The sequence below is a fragment of the Pongo pygmaeus genome, chromosome 8 (assembly GCF_028885625.2).
Source record: "Pongo pygmaeus isolate AG05252 chromosome 8, NHGRI_mPonPyg2-v2.0_pri, whole genome shotgun sequence".
Lineage (NCBI taxonomy): Eukaryota > Metazoa > Chordata > Mammalia > Primates > Hominidae > Pongo > Pongo pygmaeus.
Window position 1 is genome coordinate 67,690,482 of NC_072381.2, and position 18,963 is coordinate 67,709,444.

At 40.3% G+C, this 18,963-nt stretch overlaps 1 protein-coding gene and 1 pseudogene across 4 annotated transcripts in view; both read right to left on the reverse strand.

Moving 5' to 3' along the window:
- Positions 1 to 18,963, reverse strand: part of ADK (adenosine kinase) — a 570,201-nt gene that overhangs the window by 40,778 nt on the left and 510,460 nt on the right. The gene's annotated exons all lie outside the window — the stretch shown is intronic.
- LOC129045227 (DNA-directed RNA polymerase III subunit RPC4-like) lies at positions 12,112 to 13,535 on the reverse strand (annotated as a pseudogene).

Genomic DNA, 18,963 nt, shown 5'->3' on the forward strand with positions numbered 1-18,963 from the left:
TTAATTGAAAGTTATGGCACAAATATCCAGAATTACATTTTCTAGAGAGTGTATATAGTACAAACTACTATGCAGGCCAAAAAAAAAAGTAAGCAGACTTTATTAGAAATACTCGGGAAAGGTCTGCAGTCTGATTTAGGAAAAGGTCTGTACCATAAATACTTATAAAGAAATCTGGTTTTACTACTTCCAAGTGCAAGCTACACTATACAGGGAAATAACAACTATAAACTAAAACCAAACAGGTACTAAATAAGTAAAATGAGCTCAAGTTAATGAAACCATTACTATTTATAATACATTTACATTATGTAATAATCTAACATGTCTATAAAACATTTTAGGTAATATAAGAATTAATCACTAGATTTATAGATTGGAAAATAATTATATATAAATGGTAAGTAAACCAAAATTACATAGAATTCTTTGAGCTCCTAGTTTGAAAACAATTATTTATTTTTGACTGCGTAAATATTTATTGATGAACATTACCTAATCGACAATGGAAGAGATTATTTTGAATTTTATTCTTAAGAATCATGACTTCTGGTGGGGCATGGTGGCTCACATCTGTAATCCTAGCACTTTGGGAGGTAGAGGTGGGCGGATCACAAGGTCAGGAGTTCAGCCAGCCTGGGCAACATGGTAAAATCCCGGCTCCACTAAAAATACAAAAAAAAATTTGCCGGGCATGGTGGCGTGTGCCTGAAATCCCAGCTACTCTGGAGGCTGAGGCAGGAGAATTGCTTAAACCCAGGAAGTGGAGGTTGCAGTGAGCCAAGATTGCACCACTACACTCCAGCCTGGGCGACAGAGTGAGACTCCCTCTCGGAGAAAAAAAAAAAAAAAAAAAAGAATCATGACTTACTGATCTAAATTGCTGAAAATTCTACATAAATGCAGCTTTATAATGATTTTTTCTGGATATATATATATATATATATATATATATACACACACACACACACACACACATCATTGAGATACTTTATCCTTAGTTGTTATATGAAGTTCAATTTCCTGAAATACAAAGTAGGATTATTTTCTACCTTTTTATACTTATCAGTACAGATAAGTATATAAGAATATCATATATGCAAAAGATGTGTCATAAACTCAGTTTTCATTATTTTCTATTATCTAAAGAACTACAAGAACTCCTTTCAAAATGATGACTCTGAAAAATCTTCAATAATATTTATGTTTTATTACATTTTCAGTATGCTCTGATTTTCAAATGACTTAAGCTGGTTTACAGATCTATTATAAAAAGTCACGGTCGGGCACAGTGGCTCACGCTCGTAATCCCAGCACTTTGGGAGGCTGAGGCGGATGGATCACTTGAGGTCAGGAGTTTGAGACCAGCCTCACCAACATGGTAAAACCCTGTCTCTTTTAAAAATACAAGAATTAGCTGGGCATGGTGGCATGTGCCTGTAATCCTAGCTACCTGGGAGGCTGAGGCACAAGAATCACTTGAATCTGGGAGGCGGAGGTTGCAGTGAGCAGAGATCATGTCACTGGACTCCAGCCTGGGCAACAGTGAGACTCAGTCTCAAAAAAAAAAAAAAAAAAAAGTCACAAAACTAACAGTTTTTACCGGCATGACCTATTCCATAGCTATTCTAGGAAATTTATTATATGAACACATGAAGTACATTCACTAAATCTGAATATACGCTTACAGGTAAGGACGTTATTCAACCAATGACGCCTACGACACTCACATGACTCTCACTGGGACCCAGTTTTCTTAGGCATGAAATGGGCCTGGAGTAGCTATGGGAACAATTAGTAAAAACTAGCTTTCTGCATTAATTGTAGAAAAATGACCTGGTTAGTTTTGATCAAGTACTTCTACCTATGAGCTTAAGGTTATTCATAGCATTTATTTCTCAATTCTTCACAAACTTTTTGTAAAGTGAGAAGGAAAAGGGTTGGGAATAATTATTATTCCTACTTTCTGGATTTCTAAAAAACCACTAAATCATAAGCTTCCCCAAGCAGACAGGAAACAAACACTAACAATTCAGTTGATAACAGATTTGTTTTGTGTCACTTATTAGATAAGACTGCAGAGTGCCTTCATTCAAAACAATAAAATTTAGCTTACCTAGAATACAAAATAATCAATTTTAGGCATTCTCTAGACACTTCATACAAATAATTTACTCTTCACTTAAATATGAGACAAGCTTCACTATCTAATCACTTAAGAGGCCAATCTAATTAGAATAAAAACATCTTCATGCATCAATAATGAAAGTCAATTATAGTAGAGATGGTTAAGTTTCTACAATTGCCACAATATCTAATTGAACAATAATGAAAATCCAGTCACTCAATGCCAAACAATTAAATGTTTCTGTAGGTTTACCTCCACTAAATTAACTATATATTTTAGCACTAGATACACACAACCTCACGATATCCTTAGAAAATTTTGTTCAAAGTATTTTTAAAATGCCATTGTTACTGTTTTGTTGATGTCCTAAACTGTTGAGAAGATACAACTGAAGGTGATCCAGCAGGTTGAAAGGCAGGTAGGCAGGTGTTTTTCTTTCTTTCTTTTCTCTCTCTCTTCCTTTTCCTTCTGTCTCTCTCTCTCTCTCTCTCTCTCAAGAGCTAAGGTCTCACTCTGCCTCCCAGGCTGGAGTGCAGTGGTATGATCATGGTTCACTGTAGCCTCAAACTCCTGGGCTAAAAGGATCCTCCTGCCTCAGCCTCCTGAGCAGCTAGGACTACAGGTGCAAACCAACATGGCTGGCTAATTTTTAAATTTTTTTGTAGAGACGGGGTCTTGCTTTGTTCTCCAGGCTGGTCTTGAGCCCTTGGCTTCAAGTGATCCTCCTGCCTCAGCCTCCTAAACACCAAGCATGAGTCACCACACTTGGCCTGGTGTTTTTCAACCTCAAGGTAAAATGCAGTCACTACCCCTGCCACTGCCTCTGACCCAGCATCAATATGCATGGAAGAAACAGAAAAGTGATAGTAAAAATTTCTCCAGAAAGTGAAAAGTATGACTATGTAAAAACCAGAACCCTTCACATTCTTATAAGAGGCTCCTGTATCTTGGCCATTGCTTATAATAAGGTAATCTCCATAGTATTAAAATGTTTTTGTTTGTTTCTTTTAAAAAACTATTTAGAAATAATTTTACATTAACAGAAAAGTTCCCAGAAAATACAGACAACTTCTATGCAACAGTTATCCAGATTTACCATTTTTTAACATTTTGCCACATTTAGTTGATCATTCCTCCCATATATATAACATTATTTATTCTTTCAAACTTTTTTAGCATTTGTGGTATATATTATGCCTTTTACCCCTTAATACTTCAGTGTGTATTTCCTAAGAGTGATGATATTCTGTTAGCCAGGTTATAGTTGATAAATACAGAAAACAACATTTTTAATCTAATCTATAGTCCACAGTCCAATTTTCTTAATTGTCCTAATGCATTTTATAACAATATTTTTCATCTGGTATAGAATTCAGTCCAGAATCACATATTACTTTTTTTTCTTTGAGATGGAGTTTCGCTGTGTCACCCAGGCTGGAGTGCAGTGGTGCGATCCTGGCTCACTGCAACCTTCACCTCCCAGGTTCAAGCGATATCCTTCCTCAGCCTCCTGAGTAGCTGGGACTACAGGTGCGTACCACCATGCCTGGCTAATTTTTGTATTTTTAGTAGAGACGGGGTTTCACCATGTTGGCCAGGCTGGTCTTGAACTCCTGACCTCAAGTGATCTGCCCACCTTGGCCTCCCAAAGTGCTGGGATTACAGGTGCGAGGCACCACGCCTGGCCACATATTACTTTTAGTTGTGCTTGTTTTTAATTTAACTTTTTGAGTAGGTAATGCATTCGTATGATTCAAAAATATAAAACATATGAAAAGCTACGCTATAAAATCTCCCTCTCCTCATCTCTCCCCTTCAGCTGGTTTCTGCTCCTTCTACTTCCCAATCTGGTTATCACTGTTATTGCTTTCTTATATATCCTTCTAGAATTTTTCTATGCATATATAATAAACTACATTCTTATTTTTTTCCTCCCCTCACCCACACAAAAAAAGGTATCATACTATCTAGGCTACTCTGGATCATATTTTAAAATCTTGGATATCTTTCTATATTGGTAAACAGAGAATGTCCTCATTATTTTTTATTGCTGCATAATAGTCCACTACAGGGATATAGTATAATTTATTTAACCAATCCTTTACTGATGGACTTTTAGGCTATTTTCAATCTTCTATTATCATAAACAATGTCACAAACCATTAATGCTTTTAAACAGACCTTATATTTAATTATTTTGCTTCATAGGTCAATAATATCATTCTAGCTTTATAGAGAGAACTGATAGAAGGAAACTAAATTGTTATACTAACAGCATGAAATATGCCTATATCAAGGAATAGGGAAAAAATGAGAATCCGGAAATGCTTTTCTTTTCACTAGGACACACATATCAGGATATGAGCAAAGACACCCTGCTCAGACTGCCCTAATAAACAGGGCAATAAAACAGATGATGAACTCTGCTAATAATAGAGATTTATAGAACAATCCTAATTAACAAGGACTTTTGAGGCATAAAGAGCTCTGAGTTAATTTAATTTTCTAGTTAACTAAAGAAAAAGCAGAAAGTCTTTTTATTTGGAAATCTTTCTAAATGTATTAATATAATAATATGCCATGACATCCCTGCTTTAATTAGTTTAGTTTATTGAACTGAATAAAATTTTTCTTTGGTAATAGAGAATCCTACAGCACATCTTAATGTCGTTATTCTGAACATCAATTCTTACTGTAGTTCCAAAGGTATAAGTGCTTCCACAAAAAGTAGGAAAAATTAAATGTTCGTGGGAAGTACACTGGATTAGGAGCAAAAAAGCCATAGTTGTAGTCTAGTTTGGGCTTAGCTATTTTATTTAATAAATATTTATTAAGACTCTACCATGTGTCAGGTACTTTATTAGGGACTGGGAATACAGATGTGAATAGGATAAAAACTCTGCTTTTATGAGGCCAACATTCTAGTGGGGATAGACAATACACAAGTAACAAATATATAAACAAGCTAATTTGAGATATATATATATATATATATATATTTTGAGATAGCATCTTACTCTGTTGCACAGGCTGGGGTACAGTGGTGCGGTCTTGGCTCACTTCAACCTCACCTCCTGGGTTCAAGCTATTCTTGTGCCTCAGCTACTCTTAGCTGGGATTACAGGCGTGCACCACTATGCCCAGCTAACTTTTTGTACTTTTAGTAGAGATAGGGTTTCATCATGTTGGCCAGGCTTGCCTTGAAATTGTGAGCTCAAGTGATCCATAATCCACCCGCCTTGGCCTCCCAAAGTGTTGGGATTACAGGCATGTGCTACCAAGCCCAGCCTAATTTGACATATTAATAGGTGCCATACAGAAAATAAAACAGGATGATATGATGAAGTGTGACAAGGGAGGGGAGTTAATTTACACAGGTATTACTTCCTCACTGAGGAGGTGATATTTGAGTTGAGATTTCAAGGGTAAGAAGGAACAAGACATGTGAAGTTCCAGTGGTAGAACATTCAAGTACAGAGGCCCCAGACTAGCAACAAGCTTGGCAAACTAAGACTGCTGAAGCTAAAGAAGGCCACTGTACCTGGAGTATACTGAATGTGGGGGTTTTGCAGGATTTCATTCTATGTAAAATGGGAAACTGTTGGAAGGTTTTAAATAAGGGAGTGATGCAATCTCATCTTTGATATGAAAATATTGCTGGGCACAGTGGCTCATGTCTGTAATCCCAGCACTTTGGGAGGCTGAGGCGGGAGGACTGGTTGAGCCCAGGAGTTTGAGACCAGACAGGGAGACATGGCAAAACTTCATCTCTACCCAAAATGGAAAAATTAGCTGGATGTGGTGGTGCTCATCTATATTCCCAGCTACTCAGTAGGCTGAGGTGGGAGGCTCGCTTGAGCCCAGGTGGTTGAGGACACAGTGAGCTATGATTGTGCCACTGCTCTCCAGCCTGCGTGACAGAGCAACACCCTGTCTCAAAAGAAAATTATTTTGGCAGCCTGATAGAGAATGGACAATGGACTGGAATGGCAGGGGTTGAGGGTGGGGTCAATAATGCTACTTACCAAGAATCCTTGGGCAAGCCACAATGTAATTTAAACTCAGTGTTATTACCTGAAAAATGAAGATAATATCTGTTCTACCTATTTTCTGTGACTATTATATGGATTAAGTATTAACAGTGTTATAAAAACACCCTGACAATATAAAGACCTATATAATATTATAAGGTATTTTTAGGAGCTTATTTTCTTCAATCAGGTAATAAGTATTTGTTGAACAATAGCTATGAGCTCATTAGATCTCATAGAACAATAGTTATGACACTCTGTTAGATCCTCTGGGGGAGATACAGGAAAAATATTAAGACATGATCTATCTTCTCAAGGAGCTTAGAATCTAGATGGAAAGAGAAACCTAGCATATATCAAAGAATTTGTGAAATATCACACAATGTAATATCTATTATAACTGCAACAGGAGTTCAAAAAAGGGAAAGAACAATATAGTTTAACTGGAGATGCTTTCACGGAGAAGACTGAACTTAAGCTAGGTCTTAAAGATGTGGATAATGAAGAAGAGAGGAAAAGAAAATTGTGTATGTCCCAAGAGGAACAGCGACAGAAGAAAGTTTATATACCAAGTAAGGCAAGAAATAAATCAAGATGGGTGGGATCTAGCCATTTCTAGGGAGACTTTGAAAGCCACGCAAAAGTTTGGATTTGATACATCAGGCAATGGAATGCAATGGTAGTTATCTGAGTGAAAAAGCACTGCATCAAATGCTTTGTATACTTTATCTCATCTAATTCTCACATGAGTAAGGTATCACTAACCTTATTTTATAAATGATGACACAGGCTCACAGAGTTTGTCAACTGCCTAGAGTCCCATGGCAAAGGCAGGAATTTGAGACAAATGAATGAAAGAGAAGTAGTAAAATATGATCCCAAAGTTGTCACTCAAGTAATGTTGCTATGATTTTTCTGAAAAAAGGTGATCATGGAATAAATAGATTTTGATTCATCGTTACACAGCAATTAACTGACATTTAAATTCCCTTAAGCCTGGTACTGATAACCAAATTTGACTAAATTAAGTTGATAAATTCTCCATAGAGAGTAGAGGGAATATAACTGTGGTTAAGTGTATAAGTCAGACTGCTTGGGTTCACATTCCAGATTTGCCATTTACAATCTGGTAATCAAATTCTCCTTTTTTTTTTCCTTTTTTTCTTTGAGACGGAGTCTTGCTCTGTCACCCAGGCTGGAGTGCAGTGGCACAATCTCAGCTCACTGCAACCTCCGCCTCCCGAGTTCAAGTGATTCTTCTGCCTCAACCTCCTGAGTAGCTGGGACTGCAGGTGCGTGCCACCATGCCCAGCTAATTTTTGTATTTTTAGTAGGGATGGGGTTTCACCATATTGGCCAGGCTGGTCTCGAACCCCTGACCTCATGATCCGCCCGCCTTGGCCTCCCAAAGTGCTGGGATTACAGGCATGAGCCACTGCGCCCGGCCTCTTTTTTTTTTTTTTTTTTGAGACAGGGTCTCACTTTGTCACCCTGGCTGGAGTGCAGTGGTGCAATCTCGGCTCACTGCAACCTCAACTTCCCTGGCTCAAGTGATCCTCCTATCTCAGACTCCCAGGTAACTGGGATTACAGGTGCATGCCACCATGCCCAGCTGATTTTTTGTAGAGAAGAGTTTTCGTCATGTTGCCGAGGCTGGTCTCAAACTCCTAGGCTCAAGTAATCCTCCCAACTCGGCCTCCCAAAGTGTTGGGATTACAGGCATGAGCCACTGTGCCAGGCCAATTTTCTCATATTTAAAATAGGAGGCTAGACACGGTGGCTCATGTCTGTAATCCCAGCATTTTGGGAGGCTGAGATGGGCAGATTGTTTCAGCTAATAAGTTCAAGACCAGCCTGGGTAGCATGGCGAAACCCCATCTCTACAAAAAATACAAAAAAACTAGCCAGGTGTGGTGGTGCATTCCTGTAGCCCCAGCTACTCGGGAAGCTGAGGTAGGAGGACGGTTTGGGTCCAGGAGGCGGAAATTGCAGTGAGCCGAGATCGTGCTGCTGCACTCCAGCCTGGGTGATAGAGCCAGATGTTGTCTCAGAAAGAAAGAAAAAAGGAACAATAATAGCATTTGTAGGTACTTATAGGATTTTTGTAAGGAGTAAATTAGTTAATACATATAAAGCACTTAGACTAAAAGTTGGCACATAATAAGCATTCTTTTTTATGATTAAATGGACAAGGATATTATTAATCTTGAAATGAAACTTGTGATGGTTCATACTGAGTGTCAACTTGATTGGATTGAAGGATGCAAAGTATTGATCCTGGGTGTGTCTGTGAGGGTGTTGCCAAAGTCAGTGGGCTGGGGAAGGCAGACCCACCCTTAATCTTGGTGGGCACCATCTAATCAGCTGCCAGAGAATATAAAGCAGGCAGAAAAACATGAGAAGGCCAGACTGGCTTACCCTCCCAGCCTACATCTTTCTCGTGTGCTGGATCCTTCCTGCCCTGGAACGTCGGACTCCAAGTTCTTCAGCTTTGAGACTCGGACTGTCTTCCTTGCTCCTAGCTTGTAGATGGTCTATTGTGGGACCTTGTGATTGTGTGAGTTAATACTACTTAATAAACTCCCATTTATATAGATATATATCTATCCTATTAGTTCTATCCCTCTAGAGAATCCTGACTAATGCAAGACCTTTGAGTATAGGAGATTCAGGTCTCACTTAAAATTGCTGCTTCTGAAGGCATGGTTCTGTTCTTGCAGACTACCTGCCTCTACATCATTGTTTGTGGTAAAATCTCTTTGTTCATGTTTGCATCTGATTTTCTACAAATGTTTCAAGTTAATTCCAGTCAAGGTCTTCAGTTCTGAATATAAACATATAAGAGAATGAGTGTTGACTTTGAATACAAAAATAGCTTTCCATGGAAAAATGACCAAGAAAACAATGATAGATGGAATTACTGCTCTAAAACCTTATTTCCCCTTTGTTTAGTGTGTGTGACTGCATTTAAGAAATTTTTTAGAGACAGGATCTCTCTCTGTCACCCAGGCTGGGGTGCAGTGGTGCCATCACAGCTCTCTGCAGCCTTGAGCTCTGGGCTGAAGTGATCTTCCTGCCTCAGCCTCCCAAGTAGCTGGGACCACAGGCATGCACCACCATGCCCAGCTAATTTATTTTTATTTTTTTTATAGAGATGGGCCTCCCTGTGTTGCCTAGGCTGGTTTCAAACTTCTAGGCTCAAGTGATCCTCCCACCTTGGCTTCCCGAAGTACTGGGATTACAAGTGTGGGCCACTGCACCTGACTATATATATCTACATATATATATGCATGTGTGTATATATATATTATATATATGTGTGTGTGTGTATGTGTGTGTATATAATGAATTAACGAGGTTTCTGTTAACTTTAATAGGTTCACTAAATGAAGCATATCACTTTAATCTTACTATAAAGCTGTTCATTTCAACCTGGTCTCTACTTCTTTAAATGTTACATGCTGCACTCTCTTATCTGAAGAACTGGTTTCCAGCCAGGCATGGTGGTTCATGCCTGTAATCCCAGAGCCTTGGGAGGCTGAGACAGGAGAATCGCTTGAGCCAAGGAGTTTGAGACCAGCCTGCACAACAGGCTGTCTCTATAAAAAAAATTAAAAGTCAGCCGGGCATGGGAGTGCGTGCTTGCAGTCCCAGTTACTTGGGAGGCTAACTAAGGTGGGTGGATTGCTTGAGCCCAGGAGGTTGGGGCTGTAGTGAGCCATGATAGCACCACTGCACTCCAGCCTGGGTGACAGAGGGAGATCCTACATCAAAAACAGACAGACAAACAAAAAACTAGTTACCTCTGCTGTTTTAGCTCATAGCTCACTGACCATCTATGGACTGTCTACATTTGGTTAGGTTCCTAACCCTGATTCACTCAGCTGAGCACAGGAAAGGAGCTAGGGCTCAGGGCACAAAACTTGGCTTCCTAGGTAAGAGGAGCTATAGAAAAGGCAATATTTTTTTCTGATAATCGCTAGCATCCAGAACTATGCCTGGTATATTATAGGGGCTCAATAAATATATGATGAATAAACGGAGTAATTTTTCATGAATACAGATCTGATGTTATTCCCCTGTTAAAAACTCTTCAATGGTTCTCTATTGAATGAACTCTTAACTCTAGGATATGAATCCAGCCTATTGTTCAAACTTTATCTTTCCCTGACCAAGAGTAACTTTAGTCAGTTACTCTTTGGTCATACTCACGATGTCCCAAATGTGCCATGATCTTTTATTCTTGTGTATGTATCAAGTCTACATTTCAAATTGTCTTGCACTCTTAGTTCCAAATAAGGCATGTCTTCTTGGCTATAGTCCTTGGCCTCCAAGCAGAACTGATTATTCTCTTTTATGCCATCACTTATAACCTTCACATACTTCCAGGAAGGTATCTATCATAGTTATAATTACTTCTTTACAAATGTCTTCTCAACTAAACTTTGAGCTCCTTATAGGTAGGAATTATGACTTAATCTTATTCCCAGCTCTTAGTACTGTATCTAGTACAGAGTAGGTGCTCAATTAACAATTATTGCTGAATATAATGATTATTCCTACTAGATTTTGAGTTCCTTGAGACTGGTGTATGTTTTACATTTGATTATCTCCCAGAATCTAGTATGGTATGAACTCACTATACATTTTCTGGATGATCTTAAGTAGTAAATAACTGTACTATATTTCTCTAACTTAGTTTAGTAAACCACAGAAGCAAATAAACTCAAGTTTCTAGTTGTCAGTGATCCTGCCATTAGGATTTAATAATTTAGCATTTCTGACGCTTGTATAAAAGTAAATCATACAATTGCTTGAAATTTAGAGGCGCTATTTCAATAGTGAATAAATTCAACCTTGCACAACCTTTCCCAAAAACCTTTCCGGACCTAACTGTGCTGAACACATTCTGGAAATAATGAAAATATGATTTGATTGGTGCTTTCACTTTCCATCATTCCATCATTTTAAAATGAGGACATATTTATGAGTTGATGAATCTAGATTCAGATCCTGTTTAAAGATAGAAGGCTGACCAGGTGCAGTGGCTCACACCTGTCATCTCAGCCAAGGTGGGAGGAACACTTGAGGCCGGGAGCTCAAGACCAGCCTGGGCAACAAAGCATGGCCCCGTTTCTACAAAAAATTTGAAAACCTGTCCACAGAGGCAGTCTACAGATTAAAAAAAAAAAAATTAGCTAGGTATGGTAGCACATGTCTATAGTTCCAGCTACTCAGGAGGCTGAGGCAGGAGGATCCTTTGAGTCCAGGAATTCGAGGATGCAGTGAGCTGTGATTGTGCCACCGCACCCCAGCCTAGGTGAAAGAATGAGACTCTGTCTCTAAAGCAAAACAAAACAAAACAAAAACCCCAAAACACAGAACGCTCTCATGTGGGACTTTGAATTAACATTTGATTATTTATTTATTTACTTAAAAGGAAATTAACATTCATTGAGTGGCTACTGGTTCTGGCCTTGTGCAAGGAGTTTTCATCTATAATATCCCATGTAATCCTCACGTCAACCCTGTGAAGTAGGTATCATCCCCATTTTTGTCAGATGAGGAACAGGAGGCTCAGAAAGGTTAGATAGTTTGTCCAAGGATACAGAACCAGGAACTGATGAGCTGGGACCCCATGCTTAAGTCTCAGACTCAATCCTTGCTCTCTCTCCTACGCTGCCTCTGGGAGGAAGAAGGGAGCACCAGCAAAAGCTGCAGTCCTCACACTTGCTGCCTGACGGCCCAACAGCCACCCAAAAGCCTGCACCTTCCCACAGATCCTCCCTCCTCCCTTGGGAGGATGCAGTCAATTGAAGAGATTAAGACATAAATACAAAAATAAATAGCATGGACAAGTCCCCAGCAGCAAGGATGTACCATCTTCACACTGTGGGAAGGTCACTGTGCCATTCACAGCTGCTGTGGGAGGAAGCTCTGTGGGCCCTGGGGGAAACTGGGACAATGGCTGCCAAAGGCTGGAGTGGGTGGGCTCAACTGGCCTCTCCTGGGTTGCAGAGATTCGAGAACAAAATGTCTGGAGCAGACAGCAGCCGCCATCCTCCTCCATCTGATCATTTTACCAGTGTTTGTGATCCAAGAGGGATTCAAAATCGGGAGAACACAGAAGTTTGTGCTTCACATGTCCCAGGTCTATCATCTCCCCAGTCCTACTCTCTCCAAGGCCCACAGACACCAGCTCCTTCAGGAAAGAGCAGGCCGTTCCCATGGTCACGTCCAGAGTCACCTTGCCCAGGAGGAGTTGCACCCTTTCGGACTTGCAGATGGGCAGCTTGCCAACCTGACCCTCTGTCAGGTCAGCTAGGGTAGAAGCATTCTCTGCCAGCCTGGCTTCCTGGTCGTTATCCTGCTTGATGAGTACCACCTGTCCGTCCTTGCCCCGTACCTCTGCCTTGATAGGCTTGATGTCCTGGATAGGTGGGTGGCCAGTGAGGCTGTCTGGCAACTGGAGGAACAGCAATTCCTCCTCCTTGGTGAGGCTCAGCTCCCTGGGCAGCTCTGCCACGGGTATGTCCTTCAGGAGGCCCAGGGGTCTTCCTGGCTGCTCTGGAAGGAGCCTGCATCTTGGCCTCCTCCTCCTCATCTTGTAGCTCCTCTTTCAGTTTCACAGTAGGTACACCCACCTCTTCCTTGGGGCCAGCCAGCCAAGATTTAACATCTGGTTCATCATTTTCTTCCTTAAAAAGCCACCCTGAGTGAGCCAGTGGCAGCTGCACAGGCATGTTTCGAGTGTCATTCCTCAGCCCAGGGTCATCGATGAAATTGTCCTTCTCCAGCATGGTGAGATGTTTCATGTCTTCGTCCAACTCTTTCTTCTCTTTTTTGATGTTGACAATATGAGAAGGTCCCATGTCTGACACATTCACTTTCTTATTCCAGTTCCATTTTTCTTCATCATTTCAGCTGGGCCCTTCTCAAAGATGGAGTGGGACTGGATCACTTCTGGGTGGCCTCATCCCTGTCTATGCACCTCTCTGTGTCCATCTCTGTCCCTTTCATGTTTCTCCTTCTTGACGGTTACTTCTTCCTTGGGTTCTTCTGACTGATGATATTTGGGGTGATGGTTTTCTTCTTGACACCCAACCTCAACCCCCAGGGTAAGGTTCCCAGAGCGGATGAAGGGAAGGTGGCCTGGGATGAAGGGGTGCCAGTTGATGCCTGTTGAGCTCCTGGGCTCCAGTCAGGAGAGGTCGGGGCCCTTGCAGAGTGTTGGGTTTGCTCACTGCATTTCCTTCCAACATGTTGCCCAGGTGCAGCTCCACACCACTTGTCATGACTTCACCTGCGAGTAACCTGCTGCCAGCCCTTGGTCTCTGCAACAAGCGGAAGTCTGAATGGCAGGCCCTGGGCCCATATTGGCCTTTTTTTTCTTTTTTTCTATTGAGACAGGGTCTCACTCTTGTCACCCAGGCTGGAGTGCAGTGGTGCAATCTTGGCTTACTCACTGCAACCTCTGCCTCCCGGGTTCAAGCAATCCTCTTGCCTCAGCCTCCCAAGTTGCTGGAACTACAGGCACCTGCCACCACACCCGGCTAATTTTTGTATTTTTAGTAGAGACGGGGGTTTCCCCATGTTGGCCAGGCTGGCCTCGAACTCCTGAACTCAAGTGATCCACCCACCTTGGCCTCCCAAAGTGCTGGGATTATAGGCATGTGCCATTGCACCTGGCCTGAATTAATACTTGAATTGGATCAAACCAGGGCAATCAAATGTATCCTAGTGACATAGGTGGGATTCACCTCATGAGGATGGCATATAAATTCAAGTAATATCTGTATGTATATGATTCTTCTTTATAAAGAGACCATGGACTCTTAGGGCTGGGAGAATAGGAAGAAGCATTTATTAGATAATTTGGACCAAGGCATCATAGTTATAGAAAATACTGAAAGGCCAAACATCAGGTGCTTTCTTTTTAGTGGCCTGGTCCCAATTATTGCAGGAGTAGGACATTATTGGTATTCTAAATGTGACCCTTCTTAAAATCATCTCTCTCCTTCTGAGCACAATGGTCAAGATTTTCAAAATGGATATGTACATACAAAGTTCTTTATTTTTGAAGAAGCAGCTATTTCTAATCATGGACTTTCCATCAGTAAGATTGTTATTTGAATTGTTGATGGTGGCAATGGAAAATATTTAGAGTTTACAAAAAAAAAAACCTGCATTAGATATGAAGGAACCAAAAGTTCCTTTTTTCTTTATGGCATAGAAGAAATCTTAGAGCAAGAAAGCATTTCAGGGATGATAATGCCACAAGGCAATGTCATAGGTTTATACTGAAAGACAAGGATTTTTTTTTTAACGGTGTATACTGTACAATAAAATTAAAGTTCCCTAAAGTATGAAGTCAATTTCAATGGGCATCCTGACAATCAAACACTGATAAAAGTTCTGAGTACTATTTATTGTCCAATAAACTAAACTGGATTCACAGATTACTTGTCTACTTGGAATACAGCAATAAACACCAGTAAACAACCATTTTATCCAATTTAAGCAGAAGTCTTTTCTTTATTGAGTCATTTGCCAATCTCTCTTGCACTTAAAAGCAGATTAAAATGTGTAACATATGGTTAATTACCTGTAAAAACAACAACAACAAAACCTCTCAAGTACACTGATTTTAAAGCTTGGTTGTATTCCTCACCATTGTTTATGAATAGAAGCTGCAGCACCAGGGGAAAAAAAAGTTGCAGAAATACTTTAAGGATCATATGCATGTTATTCCTTATTATTATTATTATTATTATTATTATTTTTGAGATGGAGTCTTGCTCTGTCACCCAGGCTGGATAGCAGTGGCATGATCTCAGCTCACTACAACCTCTGCCTCCTCGGTTCAAGCCATTCTCCTGCCTTACCCTCCTATGTAGCTGGGATTAAAAGTGCCCACCACCATGCCCAACTAGTTTTTGTATTTTTAGTAGAGATGGGGTTTCATCATGTTGGCCAGGCTGGTCTTGAACTCCTGATCTCAAGTGATCTGCCCATCTCAGCCTCCCAAAGTGCTAGGATTACAGGCGTGAGCCACTGCACTCAGTCCTCGTGTTCTTCCTTCTGTTAAAGGATCTAAAGTTGAGCTACAGTCTAGCCAGACATATCTGAGGTTCAATAAAGTCTCTGGGCAAAGATACAGCTCTGGGAAAGATTGAATAATCTAAAGAACTAAACCAAAACCAAGAAAATTCAGTCCCTCAATAATAGTGATGGGTAGAAGCAGTTCAGAAACTGAGTTCACACCAGCTTATGAATTGATTGTACATTTCTCTTCCCAACTCACCATTCAATGCCTTCATCTTGGTAGTTTGAATGGTGAGTCATGGTGAGAGTATTTACACCATGGAAATTAGAAAACACAACAAACTAAGGCTTGGTTTGCTATGAGCTGACTGTTAAATACATATTAGCATACTGGGTTCCATCTTACTATTAGGCTTTTTTTTTCTTTTTGAGACTAAGTTTCGCTGTATCGCCCAGGCTGGAGTGCAGTGGCGCGATCTCAGTTCACTGCAACCTCTGCCTCCCAGGCTCAAGTGATTCTCCTGCCTCAGCCTCCCAAGTAGCTTGGATTATAGGCGCCCACCACTACAGCCGGCTAATTTTTGTATTTTGAGTAGAGACGGAGTTTCACCGTGTTGGCCAGGCTGGTCTCAAACTCCTGACCTCAAGTGATCTGCCCACCTCGGCCTCCCAAAATGCTGGGATTACAGGTATGAGCCACCACACCTGGCCTACTAGGCTATCTTTAAATTGCTGTTTGGTTTTTTATTTTTGCTAAGCAGAGATTGAAAATACAATTGTTATGTTGATAGTTCTGTAGAAAGTTCTATTGGGTAATGCTGCTATGAATATTTTCATCTAAGAAAGTTCCTGGCCAGGTGTGCTGGCTCATACCTGTTATCTCAGCACTTTGGGAGGCCAAGGTGGGTGGATCACCTGAGGTCAGGAGTTCAAGAGCAGCCTGGCCAACATGGTGAAACCCTGTCTCCACTAAAAATACAAAAATATTAGTTGGGCGTGGTGGTGGGCACCTGTAATCCCAGGTACTCGAGAGGCTGAGGCAGGAGAATTGCTTGAACTGAGGAGGCAGAGGTTGCAGTTGAGCCAAGATGGCGCTACTAGCATAGTGACAAGATCTAGACTCTGTCTCAAAAAAAAAAAAAAAAAAAAAAAGAAAGTTCCTTCATATCCCTCCATAGCCAAATTCCTTCTCAATAAAACAAAAACCAAAAAGCTACTGATCTGATTTCTATCACTGTAAATTAATATTGCCTGTTCTAAATTCAAATAAAAGTAATCATACAGTATATGTTCTTTTATATCCGGCTTCTTACCTCAGCACATTTTTTTAGAATAATGTTTTTGACAGTCATTCATGTGGTTACTCACATCAGTCATCCATCTCTTTTAACTGTCAGTGGTGTGCTGGAGCCTGCTCAGATTGGCTAATGAGAATTAATTCTGCATATACAAAGCTCTTCTCAAATCTACATTCAGTGACCTCACATTGATGGTGGGAGTATTTAAACCATGAAACAATTGCTATGAATCTATGTTCTTTTTTCCTGAAAGCCAGTCATAAAACATTTGCTAACATATCACTGATTCTGTTTTAAATAACTTTCGTCAACAGTGATTAAAAAAAGAAAGAAATGTTGGTTTGCAGCATCAGGATCTGTTTAGGCAGGAAAGGACAGGGAAGGGTAACTGTTATCAGTTCAAAAATGTAGCTGCATAATACAACCCCTTAAGTTTTCTCCTTTGGCTTACAACTAGCTGAATGGGACAATTTTCCAAACAAGAGAGTAGAATGTCCTTTCTGAAATTTTTCATCTGGGATTTCTTCATTTGACTCAAGTGTCTATCAAAAAATTTTAAAGAAGGAAACATTCTTCCTATGTTTGGGATGTCACTAGACAAACCAGTTCTCCGTAATTCGGGATTGCCAATGCCTATTAGATTAAGAAGAATGGCACAAACCTATTAAAAAAAAAATTAAGACCCTGTGTCAAAATAGGCCATATTTGTTATCCAATACTATACGGAATTTTGGCAATTCCACTCAGAACTGGTTCTAAACTATCCCTAGCTGATGCCTCCATATCCCCCCCCCCACCCCAAATATCATTCTAAATGCCTACAGCTCTTCTTAAGCTACATACTAATTCTAACTCTCAGAGAAAACAGAAGCCATTAGGTGTCAAGTCTTTATACTTTGCTAGTTATGTTGAACAACTAATAGTTTTCCATCAAACAATATCAAACAATACAAGAATCAGTATTTTTGTTTCTGAGAATGAAAGAAGATGGGAGATAATTCATTTTAGGGACATTACATCATACAGCTTTAGAGGATACTATTTATATTCTAGTCTATGCAAATGGCACCTGCTAGACTTGGCCTGTTCACAGATCACAATACTATTTTAACTTCCTCAGATGACCCAGACACCATATACAAACTGGGCATGATATCGCTGTCAGTACTGCAAGGTTGGTGTCATTAATTGTGTGTGGTATATGAAGTCTCAACACTGGTTACACCTAGGCACAAGAAATATGTGTTGTGCTAGTTAATCTTGGAAAAAACAAAGTAATGCCAAAAAGTCTCTATTTTTAATGTACTGACAAGCTGTGCTAGTAGTACCCCAAAGAAATAAAAGAAGCAACAACTCCCTCCCAGCCCAGATATCAGTTTGTTCATCTATTTTAATACCTCATTTTAGATAATATAAGTAAATGTTCTATGTGAGCTGTAAAGCACAACATTAGGTATTAGCAATTATTATTATTACTTTTTTTGAGACAGAGTCTCACTCTGTTGCCCAGGCTGGAGTGCAGTGGCGAGATCTTGGCAGCCTCCACCTCCCGGGTTCAAGTGATTCTCCTGCCTCAGCTTCCCGAGTAGCTGGGACCACAAACGCCGGCCATGACACCCAGCTAATTTTTGTATTTTTAGTAGAGACAGGGTTTCACCATGTTGGCCAGGGTGGTCTTGAACTCCTGACCTCAAATGATCTGCCTGCCTCAGCCTCCCAGAGTGTTGGGACTACAGGCATAAGCCACTGCACCTGGCCAACAATTACTTTCTATAATATTTCACCACAGTGCCCTCTGATAAGGGGGAAAGCCCATGTTCTGATTAGCTTAATCTGAAAATCTAGGATCTGAGGGGAAAGTTCACATTTCTGATAGCAATGGCAATACTCTAAACACGCTTTGAGATTGAAGAGAACATACACTGGACCATATAGGAGTCTTCTACTCCTCACAATCAGGTATCTTGGTTTTGAAGGGATGGAGACAGAAATATCTTTTAGACCTTCAGGAAAGTCATGGGGACAAGCATTCATATTTTTTGAGCTTAAATGTGGCTGGGAAATCTGAAAATGTGAACATCTTATCTAGCATTTCCCAACACTAGAATGTCACTCTAGACATCAGATAGCTCTTCCTTCTTGACTATACATTAAAAAATTTAGTGGGAAGAAATGGAGACAATTGTTGAAACTTAGCAGGAAGCCTACCATATTAAATACTTAAATATTAGTCGATTGACTGACAGAATTTGTTTTTTTTTTTTTTTTGATATAGAGTCTCACTCTGTCGCCCAGGTTGGAGTACAGTGGTGCAATCAAGACTCACTGCAGCCTCAATCTTTCAGTCTCAAGCAGTCCTCCCACTTCAGCCTCCTGAGTACCTAGGACGACAGGCTTGCCATCATACCTGGCTAATTGTTTTAATTTTTTGTAGACAGGGTCTCCCTATGTTACAGAGGCT